Below are 17,293 nucleotides of genomic sequence, written 5' to 3'. Positions count from 1 at the left end.
AATACCAAACTTTTTTTCATAAGGAACTACGTGGAAACTTGATCCCTAAAGAATAGATCTTGGAGTGCGTGGCGACCATTATCTTGGTTGGGTTTCATCTCCCCCAACATCAAATTCCTCTATTTCTTAGTGCGTTCTTTACCATTGCTCTCGTTGTGTTGAAGCAGTTTATTGCCGAAACATAATTGGCGCCGTCTGTGGGTTTTTTGAATCCATTATCACGTAAAACAATCAAGATGGTAAGCACAAGAAGCAGACCGAATAGACAACATATTCCTCCTGCCAATAGGAATCGCAACCCCTCGAAATTCAAGTCGGGCAATGCAAGAACCGTTGAACAATCGAGTTGCTCCTAGTGGTAGGATCAATTCTCAACATCCAACTGCAGCAGCACCGCTGCCGCCACTACCACAAACGGCGATACAAACGCCTCCGAAAGAAGGCATCACGGAAGAAAGTATAAGGAAAACCTTCATCGGTGGACCGAGGCGATAGGGGAAGGTCGACCCTCAGATTTGAGGAAAATCACCATCCTAGAGCGGGTTCAACCGGATAGGGAAAGAAATCCGCGGAAGAAAGTATAAGGAAAACCTTCATCCTATTTGGACCGACTCGACAGGGAAGGCCGACCTCGCAGATTTGAGAAAACTGTCATCCCGCATGTGTCCGACCGGTGAGGGGAAAGAAGGCGTCCACGTAAGAAAATATAAGGAATACCAATATCCCAAATGAGACCGACGACGGGGAAGGCCGACCTCGTTGACACGAGGAAAATCGTCATCCTAGGCGAGTCCGATCCAATAAGGAAGGAAGGTGTCGCGAGAATCAACTAGAGGGAAGACCACAATCCCGGACAAACTACCGACCTAGATAGGGTTGGTTACACGCGAAAGAAAAAAGACAATCTCTAGTCGGACTGAGCGTGTGTATCGCCTAAAATCTCTAACTCTTGTAAGAGGTAATGGCATTGTCATCTTCCACATAGGCTCGGTAGGGGGCATGTCAATGCGTTTTAAATCTTCGAATAAAATGGATTTCACCCCACTTAACACGAAGTCCCTTTGATGTAACTTCCCACTCATCGTAAAGTTCATCTGAACCTTAACGAACCTTAACGAAGCTTGTCCGATTCATCCGTATCTGTTGCCACGAATTTTCGAACTGGTGGATGCCACTTCGGGCTTCCAACGCCTATCTTTCATGGATGCTTCTTCAGGGTACTACCAGATCTCTTTGAATGTGGATGAGCAAGAGTTTATCGCCTTCATTACCGACCAAGGCATTTTCTGCTACACTGTTATGCCTTTTGGTCTGAAAAATACCGGTGCAACCTACCAAAAGCTTGTCAATACAATTTTTTCCGATCTGCTGGGGATAATAATGGAGGCTTATATCGATGATATAGTCATTAAATCGAAGCTTACTGGTGATCATCTTTCCGATCTTCAACTTGTTTTTGATAGGCTTAACAAGTATAACATGAGACTCAATCCCGCCAAATGTTCTTTTTGGCCTCTCTTCCGAAAATTTCTGGGATACCTCATGACTCGTAGAGGTATTGAGGCTAATCGATTAGATATCTTGCCGTTATTGATATGTCATCACCAAAAATAAGAAGGAAATTTAACGACTGGTGGTCGGCTTACCCATTTCTTCATAGATTTATTTCTAAATATTCCGATCGTTGTCATCCCTTCTTCCGGACTTTTAAAGGGGCGCAACTTAGAGCGTTGATTGTGAGATGGCATTGCAACAACTGGAGAAATACTTGGTCGGGCCCTCCTCTATATTGACAAGTCCTTCAACGGGTCAACCTAGTGACATATACCGGCAGCTACAACTCAAATTTGTTAGTCTTTGTTCTTTTCATTGATGATGGTAGACCCGTCTTTTTATCATGAAGACTTTAACCGCCGAAGTCTCGTTATTCAAAGATGGAAAAATTGCACTTGCATTGGTTCATGTCGCTCGCCGATTGAAACCATACTTCCAGGGGAGGTTGGTCAGAATTATACTGAAAATCCCTTACGCAAGATCTTTCGTAATGCACAGGAATCAAGTAGATTAGTCGAATGGGAAAGTTATCTTAGTGCATATAGCATTGTCTTTGAAAGTCGTACTACTGAAAAAGGACATGCTCTGGCTTCTTTGATAGCTGATTTTCCGATTGATGATTCTCCTATTGACGATTCCTTGCGCTAGGAAGAATCTATGGAAGACATTCTGCCGCCAATAACTGGGGGCGATGAAGACCAACATGAAAACGCAATTCTTAATCCCATTGACCTATGGATTGTTTACTCAGATGGCTCTCATAGTAAATCTGGGTCTAGAATTGGATGCATTTTTTGTTAAACCCAGTAGAGAAAAGATTGGGAAATCTATGCGACTTGGCTTCGCCGCTTCAAATAACGAAGCCGAGTATGAGGCTGCCATTTGTGCCTTGAGAACAGCTTTGACACTGGGGGCGTGAAAGCTCCAGTTATACACGGATTCTCGCCTTGTTGCCAATAAGTTTTACTGCCGAAACATTCCGCTTACTCTTTTCTTATTCCAAGTTTTCCTTGATTTTTCTTCTCTTCTTTGCCATGTAAACTTTGTTCGCATGACAAAGATGGGGCGGTGTTTCGACCCCCACCTACGTGGCAAACATCCATTAGTAGGGGTCTCTATTTTATTCATTTAATCAACAGGGCTAAAGTCCAATTTGCAATACCATGGATCAATGTACAGGCCCATTAACTCATGTGTCTAAGGTTGAACCTTAGCCACATGGCTTGCCACTAATGTACATTGATTTATGTCCAGATTCATTTCTTATCAAAAAGATAATTATTAGTTGAGAGTTATAGTCTATCACAATTACTTGAGCTACAAGGACTCTCTACTCTACCTATATAAATACCAAATTGTTTTTCATAAGGAACTACGTGGAGACTTGATCTCTAAAGAATAGATCTTGGGTACCTAGGCAGCCATTATCTTGGTTCAGTTTCATCTCCCCCAACATCAAATTCCTCTGTTTCTTAGTGCGTTCTTTACCATTGCTCTCGTTGTGTTAAAGCAGTTTATTGCCGATACATGTGGTTTGGTATCGAATATTTGATGTTTCTCCTCAAATTATTTGGTGTTGATTTGGTTTGGTTCAAATATTTTGTATTTTTCTGTTATCTCTCCTAAAGATGCTTATACCAAATTTTTACTTATTTCCCCAATGATACAGAATTTAGGATCAGCACTGCCATTCGCATGAACAATACTATACAAAACCACGATCAACAACGACGGTGCAATTTGATTTAGCGTCTGGTCCATGCTTTTCCTTATTTCTTTCCACAACGACGACTACAACCGCGCCAAGACTCATCACAAGTGTCCCTCATCACTGCAGCTATTTGACAATTAACACAATTACTAAATTCAGTAACATTTAATTTAATTTACTTATAAGAGAGCTAAGGAGCTGAGTAAGGTACTCAAGCTCCTTTTTATAAGAGATTATGGTCCATGAAGGTATCGTATAAGCTTCGTTTCTTCATTTGGCAAGGTACTCAAGCTGTTATTCCAACTGCTGATTTTTTGGCCTCAAAAAATTTCCTGGTTGACCCTATCTGCTATCTTTGTGCTCAACATGATGAGTCACTTTTCCATTTATTTGCTGACTGTCCGTTTACTCGAGCAGTGTGGTATGGCGCCAATTTATCTCAAGTCATTAATTCAGCTCAAAGACTCCACTTTAAGTCCTGGCTGTTACATATCTACCTGTATGTAAACCATAACAATGAGGCGGAGTATCTGCAAACACTTTTCACCTCGATTATGTGGTTCATCTAGGGCTACAGACGGATAGTTTCGGATTCAGATATGCCTACATCCGAATCCGAATCCAAAATTTATTACTCACATCCGAATCTGAATCCAAATCCGACCGGATGTGTAAAATAATGTCCGAATCCGATATCCGATATCCGATTCGGATATCGGATAATATCCGATCCGATCACTAAACATGGGCTTTCATGATTTCGTGATGGGCTTTCGTGATTTCATGGACCTTATCACCTGGTACAGTCCAAATCTTGTTCTAAATTAACCTGTTAAAAGCTATGGCAGTACCTTATTCATCAAAATCAACCTGTTAAACACTAAATTAACATTAACATAGCAGTTCATCAGTTCATGCTTCATTAACCTGTTAAACAAACTTCAAGTCTTCAACAGTTCAACCTCTTAATTAAGAAAATACCCTCATAACCTATTACAAACATAAAAATCTATTACAAACTAGAGATCATCTCTATTACATAAACATATAAATCTGGCCCATGCCCATACAACACTTTTCGCATCCAAAACGGTTCCAATCAATTAACACATTAACACCTGCATAGAGGTAAAATCACAACCAACTCATTTAGAGATTATATTTGAAAATAAATAATTAAATACTTCACGAAAACATAAAGAAACATATGTATCACTAATTACTTAAAAAAGTAGACAAGATATAAATTAACCTTACTAGTCTTATTCTTACCTTGTTTCATAGTGTCGAGACTAAAAGTTGTTCTATCACAAGTCAAGCATCCAAGCCAACAATCGGTACTAATGCATAAATGAATCAAGATATAAAGAAAGTTAGACATGATGTAATTCTTGAATATATATATATATATATATATATATATATATATATATATATATATATATATATATATATATATATATATATATATATATATATATTCTTAAATAAAGTTCAAGAGAAGGAAGTTACCATTAAGTTTAGGCAACCAATCCTTCAAACATACCAACGCCTCCACAGAATCAACACCCAATGATGAACGAGAGTCGGTAATTATTCTACCACCGGAACTAAATGCATATTCTGAAGCAACACTTTCGACCACGGTGAACTGCTAGAAGGTCACATGCCATCCTTGCTAATATAGGAAACTTCGGACCATTGTTTTTCCACCAAACCAATATGTCACAACCTTTCCCATTAGCATCAAATGGGAATAAATCTTCTTCTATATACTTCTCCAACTCTATTTTCGGAACTTTTGAACTTTCTGAACGTTGTTTCGTGAAATTTTGGAAACCTTCATCCATCTTAGAACTCCCTTGATCGCCAAAAAATGAATTCAGCAAACTAGAAGATGATCTGACATCAACCATAGAAGAATCGGACATTGCATACATGGTGTACAACTCATTCAAAGAATTTTTCACATCTTCTTCTTGTGTAGACTCCTTACCATAAATCATAGTAAAGGCATACTCAATAAACTCCATCTTATAACAAGGCTCAAGTATAACACAAAAACTCATCAATAAATTACATTCACTCCAATATTTATCAAATTTTTCTTTCATAGCCTTTGCCATATCACGGATATAATAAAAGTCAGAGTCTAACCACTCAAGAATATCATGATGAGTATCACAAACATATTTAAAATGCAAATTTGCAGTTGGGTATTGGACGCCGGAGAAATGAAGTGTAGCATCATTGAAAACTTTCAAACACTCACAAATTTTAGTTCCCATTTCCCACTCTTCAAGAGAAGGTAAATGCTTATAGTCGGAAGCTAACTCTGCCAAACGCTCAAAGGCTCTACGCACTCGGATGGCACTACAGAGCATGTCATAAGTAGAGTTCTATCTTGTAGGAACATCCTTAGAAACCTCTTTCCTAGTTAACCTTGTCTGAGCTAATGCATTCAAAAACTTTTCATGCCTACTCTGAGAATTCTTGCCATACCTAGCACTCTCTCGAATCTTAACAATAAAAGTAGCAATCACATTCAATCCATCTTGCACAATAAGATTTAAAATATGGGCACTACATCTTATATGAAACAAACTACCATCAAGACATAAAACCCCTTTCCTCTTAAGCCAATCCTTGAGCTCCACTACCATAGTATTATTGTTAGAAGCATTATCAACGGTTATAGCAAATAACTTTCTATCAACATTCCATGCCAACGCTTGAGCCTTAATAACCTCACTAAGAACAACATCACTATGTGGCGTAGGAACAGTAAGATAAGCAATGATTTTTTTCGCAACACCCACTCATCATCAATATAATGACAAGTAACACAACAATAACCAATATTTTGATAGTCGAGGGGGTCCACATATCAGTTGTAAAACTAACTTTTGATGGCAACTTATCAAAAAATCTTGTAACTTCAGTTCTTGACTCATTGTAAAGTTGCATGACATCCTCTCGAGCAGTGGTTCTTGAGACCCATTTGAACATAGGACAAATACCATTTATGAAAACTCTAAAGTATTCATGCCCAGCCATAAGAAAAAGGGTAATCATGCTTAGCAACCATGCGTGCAAAGTCAAGTCTACTTATGCGTGGGTCATATTTCCAACTTGCTAATTTTGGAGCTTCATTTGCGCTAAATGAATTACACAAAAGCTTTTGACTGAAGTAGAGCGTTTCTTTATCTTGCAAGCTTTCAAATGATTTCTCAAATCGTAGTACCCAACTTACTACTAGGATCAAAACTCTTTTTGCAATGTTTACAATAAGCTTTAGAGGTTCCATCTCCTAATTTTTAATTTCAAACTCTAGCCACACTTTTGAGCGTTTACCTTTCAATGGATCAAAGACTTTCAGCAGGAGTTGTTTCTTCATCCGACAATATACTAGCGGCAGATGATCGGCATCAATAGGTGTAGGCTCGTTGATAGGTATGACTCACACTATCACTAGGTGAAGGGAGTGATGCAAAGATCGCTTGGGGTTGGGGTAGCCATTTCCACCTAGATAATACAATAAATAGAGTCAATATTAAAGGCGGTGATCGATGCATGACAACACTTCTAGATTCTTCAAAATTCAAAAATTCAAAAAATTCAAAAAATTCTTCAAATGGTTTAACTGTTATACGTTTGTTATTACACATTTGCAGAGAGAAAAGAAAATTTTGCAAGATTTGAATGGCGTGTATGTGTTTAATGTTGCAGAAAGAGAGGATCTTGACAAGCCGACAAAAACGAAAGGAAGAGACTTCATGTTCAAAGAAGGCTTCTCCTATAGTTCGTTGAAATTTCAATTCCACATCCTCTAAACAATTAACTCAGAGTTGAGTTTATGGTTTCGATAGTAGACCATGTTTGAAAATACAAATACACATAGGAAGTAGTCGTAGTCAGTAAAAATCAAGATTTCATAACTAATTACATAAGAGATAGTCAGACAACACAACAACTGAATGGTGACAAACTGACAAAGGGACGAAAACTATATTAAAGAGTTTATTAAAGAGTTTGATTCGATAGAGGGTTAGAGTAGGGTCAGTAGATAACAAACTGGTGGTTCTCTGATTTAAGGGAGCAGTTTTACTGATGTTTTTATCTATAGATCTAGAAGATGTGTTTGGGACGACAAGTAGCAAATGCATCTATAGTTCTATACACGAGTGTAGTAAAGACACAGACGATTTGAGAATTTGACATACCTTTGCGTGTTGAAGAGTGGTGGTGCTTTGAGGAAGAAGAAGAGGAGCGGTGGTGCGTTGAGAATTTGAGGGGATTTTGAGATTTGAGAATTTGAGTGGTGGTTGCGGGTTGCGGCGCTGAGAATTGAGAATTGAGAGAAAGAAAAAAAAACCCTAAACTAAATTAAATTTGTATTTATATTTTATAGTTTTAATATAATAATATATTTATATTAATTAAATCGGATTCGGATATTATCCGACGGATAGTACCAGTATCCGTATCCGTATCCGAAATCTGTTCGGATGTGAAAATTTATCCGAATCCGAATCCGATATCCGAAAATTTCAGATAATATCCTATTTTTCAAATACGAATCGGATTCAGATATTCGGCTATCCATCTGCACCCCTAAGTTCATCTGGCTAGAGAGAAACAAATATCGTTTCCAGCCAACGGCAACACCACCCAACCCTTCTGATCTAATCCAAAAAGCAATAAAGTTTACAACTGAGCTTATCAGAATGCATTCAACTGCCACCACAGATGCGCCGGCGGTATCAACTATTGCTATTTCTTGGCAATCACCACCTCCGCCGTACCTAAAATTCAATGTGGATGGATCGTCTTATGGTAATCCAGGCCCCTCTGGAGCAGGAGGTGTATTACGGAATACTGATGGTGCTTTCCTACTAGGGTTCGCCACACCAATATCTAGATGATCAACTTTACTAGCTGAAATGACCGCCTTGAGAACCGGTTTATATTTAGCTCATAAGCTAAACATGACAAATGTGATATTTGAGACTGACTCGCAATATCTGTATAACTGCATTGTGAGGATTTCTCACCAACAAATCTCTTGGGAGATTCAATCAGTTATCACAGACATCAAGAAGATACTAGCAGCAAACACAAGTTTTCAACTTAGCTGGAGCTATAGAGAGAGCAATTTTGTGGCTGACAAGTTTGCAAAATTTGGGTCAGATCAGGCGGCTAATCATAATTGGTGGTTAAACCCCACTCCCATTCGGCAGCAACTACCTGTAGAGCTGTCTCAGCTTTCACTTGGAGATACCTCGTTATGGTGCAATATAGCACCTATTTTTGTGTCTGCTTTACTATTTAATGACAAAACTGCTGTATGTACATATAGAGACATAAGATAAATAAACTGCAGTTACCAAAAAAGCTGAGTAAGGAGCTCGAAAAGGCAGAATATTATTTTGCTCCTGATTAGTGGAATAAAACCTTTTAAAACATTGATTCAAATGGAAAGAAAGTCGGAAAAAGAAATCTAAATAGGTTGGATATTGAGATTCAGATAAAGCCAAATTTAAACATATAGGTGGCACAATGCTAACATTGTGATTAAGGCCTCCTATTCTGCAATGACCATTAATACCTGCCATTGTGATCAAGCCTAAAAGTGCAATCACCACAAATATATAGGACACAAACCTAGGACTGGAATACGGGACAATGTGTGTGGCATACAGAAGTTGTCCGTCTCCTCTCCGTGGATAAAATAAATTGGGTGCCCTTGAAAAAATGTTCACTCTAGAATCAAATAACTTGGTGATGTTTTCTGGATTAATTTTTTCTATCCATTAGCATTGCTTTTGTAAGTCGACAGTACCTAGTGTTAGTTCTAGAGTTCTAGCAATACGTAAGAAAGTTTAATTTTATCTTGTTTAAAGAAATTACCTGACAATATTTCAACGTCTTATTGTTTTAATTTTCGACAGGGTATAGTAAATTTAGCTCTTTTGTGTGATTTTTTGCTCCCAGCGGGATTTGCTCCAAGAGTTCCAAGGGAAACAGGAACCAACCAAATGTCCACTGAAAAGGGGTCAACAGTTATCAAATTTCCACCTTAATATATGTTTCCTGATTTATCCCCAACCTTAAAAAAATAAAAAATAAATAAAAAAACTTAACCAGTTACAAAATCTAGTTTTTGGTCTTAATTGTTGGAAAAAAAAAAAAAAAAAGAAGTCTTGAACTAGTGACACTTCTTTCAAACTAAAAAGATAAAAAAAAATCTTTAGCTAATAATGGGAAGAACTCCTATATATTTTGAGCATGTCTTCATTGCAATGTGTCGTATGGTCTTGCTTGAGTAATATGGGCCTTTGGATCAAGATTTTTTGTCATTAAATACACACGCACCCCTTGGTATGAGTGGCGAGATGTAATGGTACCATACCATACATCTCGCGCACCATAGATTTAGCCATATATTTTACAATGAGATTTTTTTAATTCTTTTTTTTTTTTTATTTCTATTTTTAGTGGGGGCAAATCAGGAAGTTTGTTCTAAAGAAGGAGTTTGATAACTGTCAGTCTCTTTTTAGTGGACACGGGGCTGGTTCCTGTTTCGCTTGGAGCTCTTGGAGCAAATCCCGCTGGGAAGAAAAAAATCACTCTTTACTGAAGAGCTTATTGGTAATATAGTTTAAACCACACGGTGGAGGAAATAAGTAAATCAGGCTTTTCCAAATGAGGTATTTATTCATAATGCCAAATCAAGCCCATATTTCATATTTTGGCTCGAAGTAAAGGCATACATTTTTTAAATCTCAGCAAATCATCTTTATTTGATTCCATGAATGATAAAAAGGAATTTCTTAAAATTAACCAAAAGAGGAATGAATCTTTTATTTCAATCCAAAAATGAATATTGCATTCATCAAGATCTAACAGATAGTATACACCAATATATAACATGCCTCACTCCCTATTTAAATTCCACAAGAACTACAAAGATAATACCGATCTGTTTAGAATGGCCAAGTTCACTACCATCTTTTCCTTCTTTCTAGTGTTCCTTGTGGTCTTCTCAGGTCAGTTTTAATTTCTAATCACTATTTTCAAATTTGTAAATTTTTTCATAAGCCATCTCTTAGAGAAATGCAAGCAAACAACCTCACTAAACAGTTGCAAGCGCTCGAGTCTGCGTCTCATGTTAATTACGAATGACGTGCATATTATTATTTCACGTTTTGAGATTTTTTTTCTTCTTCTCCAAATTGGCCATCGAGGCGTATAGGTGGATTTGCCATCGGCTATGCCATACTGGCGCAAAATGTAGCTAATCTAGTTTACAGTACACTGACACTCGCAGGAGGCCCTAAGATCGAGTCTCTTAGGAACCTTTAATTAGAGATCGTGGTTTGACCAGACGGGAAAGTGTTCCTGGACCTACTGTTATGAGCTAAGAAATCTTGTTTTGCCTAAACAAAATTTCATATATACAAAAGTATAATATTATATATCTTTCAAAGAGCTTAGGAAATTTGTCCTATGTTTATAAACCATGAATTGACCATATTTCCCTTTTGCTTATGTTAAACAACAGCTTCGAAGATAGTGAATGCGAAAACGTGCTTAGATGCCTCGGATGGCTGTCCAGATGACCAGGTTTGTTTGGTCAGATGCGCTTCACGTCATGGAGATTATAAGATTAAAGCATATTGCTACAGGCCCCCTGGAGCTCAATACCTATCGACTTGTAGATGCGAATACCCATGTTAATCTTCTACTCAGTAAATTAATTGAGTAAATCAATAAGATTTTTCGGTTAGTATTTTAAGATATACCTATCTACCCAAGTAAGATTTCACCAAAGAACTTTTAGTTTGCGTGCCTGATTTTAAGAACTGGTCAAATCGGGATGGTCATTGTAGTTGTAAAAGATTCAATGTTAATCCATTTAGCAAGCTAAATCTGAAGCCCGTGACAATTGATTTCAATTTTTCTACCATGTCACTTTTGCTAATAGTTTGTTTTTTTAAATAAAAATTCAATCTGAAAGGTAAGACGAGCTAGGTGATTTCTCCATCTGAGTCAAAATAAATATGTTTTCGAACCTTCTCCTTAAAATTCAAGGTGGATGCTTCGGCGCGAATCTCAGCAATCACTTGTTCTGATTCTACATATTGATCATTTTTAACTAAAATAAAACTTTTTGCTAGAATATTCACATTATGTATAACTAGTAAACGGGTACGTGCGTTGCACGTTCTAAGAAAGGAAATTGGGGTGGAGAAAATCAAAGGAATGAACGCATGTAAATTAGAATAATAACATATTACATTTGTTTGAATGGATATATTATGTAATATGTTTTAAATTAATACAGGTCGAGGTCTGACAAAAAACTTCAATAAGAAAAGAACACTTCAATACGCTAGTTGTGTTCTTTGTCTGATTCGATTTTTGCTGCTCTGCCATGGTGCGAATAAATATATTCGAAGAGGTATTTAACCGCCTGTAATTTAGTCAATAATAGTGCATATGCCACAAACTAATTTACCAAAAAATAGGTATTATATTGATGAAGTTAATCTTTGTGCTGCTGGTTGTGTAATTATCTTGTCGATCAGCATTTATATGTGATTGAGGAACATTGTTGGATTCATATGAGTATACTATCTGTAAGATATAAGAATATTATATCATGGTGTGCAACATAATTGTTATTCTACACTGAAGAATAAAATATCTCAAAAAAAAAATGGAAGAAGAATAACCTTTATTTTTATCATTGTCTTCAGAATGATCTAGCGAATTCATCAGCTCTTTTTTTTTTCGTTTTAAATATTTTGGTCGGTTTAAATAAGTAGGTAGCTTGGACAGAGAAAGAAATTGTAGCTAGCTAACAAAAGCAATTTATTTATTTAGAAATGATCACATTGAGAAACAATTAGAAAAAATACATTGGACACTGTAAATATTTGTTCTATACATAAATTTATTAAGGCGGATATAATGTGGAGTGAATTGAATATGTAAATAAGCAGGTAGCTTGGACAGAGAAAGAAGTTGTAGCTAGCTAACAAATGCCTTTTTTTTAAAAAAAAAATATTTATTTATTTATTTATTTTTGTATATTTAGAAATGATCACATTGAGAAACAATTAAAAAAAATACATTGGACACTATTGATAGTTGTTCTATATAGCTATTAAGTCGGATATAATATGTGGAGTGAATTGAATGTGTAAGTAAAAGCTTTCTGGAAGATTTCTATGTGGGAAGATTACCATTTAAAACTTTCAATATATTGTGGATCTCATTTCATGTTTATGGAGATTGAATAATTCAAATGACGGAGTGGTGATTTTTTCAAATCATCTGTATGGAGGCGAAAAAAAAAATTATGGATGCTAGTCACATCGTTGAATTATATCTGTTTCACCCTGTCGTTAGCTAGTCTCATAATCCTTTGATCAATTCTTGCATTGGTTCCCTATTCTGAAAATGCTATTATCACCCAACTCCACATGTGGTACTTTGACAGAGTGCATAATGAAGGAGTTAAGACTCACAAAGTAATAATAAAAATATCAAAGACGACATAGAAAAGTCGTGAGATACAATGAAGAATCTCCACTTGACCAAGAAAAAAGAAAAGGGAGAAGACAAAAAAAAGGACAAAAAAGTAAACAAATAAAGGAAGAGTTATTATGACAATAATAGGGTCACCCGAATTGTGTCAAACCTTGGAAAAAGATGTTTATATAACGGTAACCATTATTCAAAATTGATTGGTGCCAAAACTGTTGATAAATGACTGTCTACGATAATGACAACATGATTTAGGAAGAAATCATTGAACACCTTCTGTAAAAAAAAATCGATATCCAAACAACACCTACCCAAACTCTGGAAAACAATAAAAGTGCAGTATATGCTCAGTCGTAATTCCACGTAACGGAAAATTAGGAAGAGAGTGCAATTATACCATCAAAATGCACTGAAAAATGAGTAAATCATCAACACCCCAAATCATTGAACACCTTCTGTAAAAAAAAAATCGATATCGAGACAACACCCAAACTCTGGAAAACAATAAAAGTGCAGTATGCGCTCATTTTTTCCCTTTTTAATTTGGAAAATAGGTCGAAACGGTGTGTCTGTTTGGCAAGGCAGTTTTCATTTTAGAAAGTAAAACCCAGTAGAATAGTCGTTTAGACATATGATTCTATCTACCACATTGCATTTTACAACCAAATGTGTCTTCAACCTCTGCTGTGCAAGTGCACTATTTGATTACTCCAATGGATAGATAACATGACTAAAAAATTATCCAAGTAATATTGTTACGCACGACACCTGGCTTTTTTTTTTCCACATAAACATCCAAATATAGTTCAATCTCAACTTTGAAATGACAGCGAATTGGTATCATAGATCCATGTTCGAAAGCATATCTAGTTTTCTAAAAACTAAGTATTGGTTTGTTTCAAAATCCATCTGTTTCCACTTCTCATTGCACATAAATTACACCAAGGCAAAATAGACGGACTTCACAAAATCACCACTGCAAGAATAATATAATTGACTTAGGAATATTCTAATCATATAGAAAATCAGAAGGATGTCAATGGAATATCATATAGAAAATTAAATCGGTCCAACAATTTTCATTTTAGAAAGTCTTCCTAATCCACATTATGCCTGCAACATTTTAGAGTGATAAAATATGACATTTCATTAAGATAATAAAGTCATCTGATTCAGTGAAGCCTTACATTCAAACAATCTTTAGGAATAAAAATCACACGCAATACCCCTTAAGACAGCAGCAACAGGAAAACTCATCACTTGCATCAAAGTCATGCGGAATAAACTGCTCAAACAATGCAACTTTGCTCACATGTTTCTTCCCACGAGTCTTGTTACCTTTCATCCCTTCATTTAATTGAGGTTGAAAATCAAGTGTGTGATCTTGACCAAGGAAGTATGTAGAACATTAGCAAAGCGATCATGATCCAGGAGGGACATTGCGGCTTCTCTGAACCCTCTCTCACCAACCCTTACAGACCACTTCAACCCGACTGACCAAGAGTTTTTCCAACTGATTTGAGAACCTGATTTTAGAGTGAGAGAGGAATCAAGAACCTTTTTAATCAAGAATAAAGTAGTTAATGAACAAAAATTAGTAAATGAAGAAAGAGACTACTATCGAGAGTTACAAAAAAGGCAATAAAGAAAGCAAGATGTAGCCAAACTTAAAATCCAAAAAAATATATATATCCTTGCATCAACAAAATGAATAGCTTTTTAGCAATATCCACTACACCAGAATCAGCGAAAAAGGACGCACTCTTAGGACTATTTTCCCCGTCTCTAATAAAGAACAAGCAATACCGTCTTAAATCTTTTTTTCCTGTCGTATTGGTTTCTTGAGTTGGCAAAATGACTTCGCTTATTGTCCCAGATTAAGGACGAGACAAGGCGTCTGTTAACTTTTCACAAACCGTCGTAGTTGGTTTCCCCCTTGTTTTTTCACAAGACCGCCCAATATTTGCACTAAACCCAAGCCTAAAATGCAATAATAAGAGCTTTATCTCTCTAGCTCTCTCTGTCTCAAGGGCAATAACTAGAGCCATCTCTTTGGAGCTTTGGTAACCCCCTCTCCCTTTCTCTTTCAACAAGTTTCAATTTTGTTTAATGTCGTAATTTTTGAACCCCCAATTTCCGATATGGGGTTTAACAATTGTTTTTCTTTTTAATAATTTGCTCAATTTCTTATGTTTCTTCATTATTTAAAATGCAGAAACCAATCTCTTTGTTATAATATTTAGTTGATTATTATTTATTTTCTGGGTGGATTGAATTGTGTGTGGTTTTGTAAGTATATGTACTACCTACTTCTTTACGCAAATGAACCCTATTTTTTCCATAAAATTAATAATGGATGAAACAAGCTTACAAGTAGATTTTTTTTTTCCTGGTTGCAAAGTTTGAAACTTTTTTTTTTTTTTTTTCCAAATAAGCTAGGGTTAGGCTGACCCCCACCTGTATTAATCTAACTTTTCCTTACATATATAGTACCACTCTCATCCTCGTTTACAATGTTCTGTACAACAAAATCCAGAGGATAAGCAAAATGTCTGATGAAAATTCAGCATTTTCATCACTTCTATGTAAACTAGCAAAATAATCAGCTACCCTATTCACTTCTCGAAAAGCATGTGAGAAAGATATGAAACTGAATCTTTCCTTCTTCCTTTCAATAGCCGCTATAACATCTCGACAATACCAGGGAGGTTCCTCAATTTTGTTGATTGCATTGACGGCTCTTAATAGAATCCGCTTCTACTTCTACCTCTAAGAATCCTTCTATCAGACATCGATCCAGACATACCTCTATAGCTTTTAGTTCTTGGAATATAACTGATGCCATACCACCACTTCCACTAAATGCAGCCATAACCCTGCCTTCATTATTTCTAATCACTCCTCCATGTCCCGGTCCATGGCTATTCAAGGCTCCATCAGTGTTTGCTTTCAATCTCATACCGATCGGAGGAACCCATGTGCAGTGCGTTTGCATCTGTTGCTTGAATTCACTGGTAATACCAATTCTAAGCAACAACCCTCTTCCCCTTGCACTCTCTCTGAGCTCCGGTCGAAGCACCTGAAGATAATTTCTCAAATCTCTAACCATCTTGTTAAAAACTAACTCCGGAGGTTTTCCATCATGTCGAAAGAGTCTTGAATTCCGTTCCTTCCATATATAATCCACCGATGCACATATGAACACCTTATATATCTCTCCCACCTCAACATTTTTACATTGTCGGATAATCGAAACCCATTCCCTATTCGCATTGGAGGCATCAGTGTGAATACCTAGTAGCTGTTTCACCCTTTCAAAGAAATTTCTTGAGTATTGACACTCAAAAAATAAATGCGCTGAGTATTCCCTGCTATCGTTACATAAGCAGCACATCGACCTGTTAAGGATCCTCTTATGCACTAACCTGTCCTGTGTTGGTATACTATTAGAAAACAGCTGCCAAGTGGAAAAGGAATGGCGTGACAGAACCCATTTTCCCCATACCATACTGCACCAAGGTTTCCTCTCTCTTGCTCTGGACAAAGCTTCATAAGCACTCTTGGAATTAAATTTGCCACTATGATGAGGAGTCCAGACAATGTAGTCTTTTTCCAGGTGCGAGCTGATTTGCACTTCAGTGATTTCCTTCCTCAAACTTGCCGCCTGCAGATTTTGGACTTTTGAATTCCATGTACCATCGGATATAAGGATACTTACTGTAGCATTCAGTGGATAATCCCATGCCTCTCTTGCTTCTGCGTCTTCGATCAAAGGAGATCTCGAACACCAAATATCATGCCATAAAAGAGTGTCTTCCCCATTCGCAATCTCATACCTGATAAACTTTTTGGCTTCAGTCCTCGTCTCCAAGATGTTTCTCCACGTCCATGAGCAGTCTTTTGGGATACTCATGGACCAGAAAAATTTCTCTTTAATGTGCTGCTGCCATGTTTGAAACTTTGTTGAAGCTAAAAAACCAATTTCATTGGGTCATGGTGACCCTTCTGTGTTTGCATGGTTTAGAACTAGTGAAGTTGCTGAAGATGCCATTGTTGAGGCTCTGAAATCTGCGAAGTTTAATTCTTATTCTCCTACTGTTGATCTACTTCCTGCTAGAAGGTAAAGATATGATTTTTATGTTAGTTTTGTTACTATTTAATATGTTTTTGAGTATTTGAAGTGATGTATGGATTTGAGACTGTTATATTGGGCGTAAAAGTAATGAATGGTTGAATTTTCCATGAATTGAGAATATGCATAATGTGAAACTCTTTGATGTACTGATACTGAAATAAGGGGTGGAATGTTGATTGTGATATATTGGATGAAGATTAAATTAGTGTAATCTCACCTCATGGGGTAAATCATGTGATATGAGAAGAATGTTATTAGTAGAACATAAATGCAATATCACTACACCAAAATTTAAGAATTAGGACACACTTGGGACTATATAACCCGTCTCAAATTAG

At 36.7% G+C, this 17,293-nt stretch overlaps 1 long non-coding RNA gene across 1 annotated transcript; it reads right to left on the bottom strand.

Annotated features, from left to right (window-relative positions):
* Positions 1 to 4,323: 4,323 nt before the first annotated feature.
* Positions 4,324 to 4,903, bottom strand: LOC147497880 (uncharacterized). The gene is made up of 3 exons (XR_015194947.1): positions 4,778 to 4,903; positions 4,538 to 4,605; positions 4,324 to 4,383 (listed from the first exon to the last, which is right to left on the bottom strand). It is a non-coding gene; the product is annotated as an uncharacterized LOC147497880 (long non-coding RNA).
* Between the last annotated feature and the right edge of the window lie 12,390 nt (positions 4,904 to 17,293).

The sequence above is a fragment of the Coptis chinensis genome, chromosome 5 (assembly GCF_015680905.1).
Source record: "Coptis chinensis isolate HL-2020 chromosome 5, ASM1568090v1, whole genome shotgun sequence".
In the NCBI taxonomy this organism is placed as follows: Eukaryota; Viridiplantae; Streptophyta; class Magnoliopsida; order Ranunculales; family Ranunculaceae; genus Coptis; species Coptis chinensis.
The sequence above is the reverse complement of the archived record's forward strand: the minus strand, read 5'-3'. Positions and strand labels throughout refer to the sequence as shown.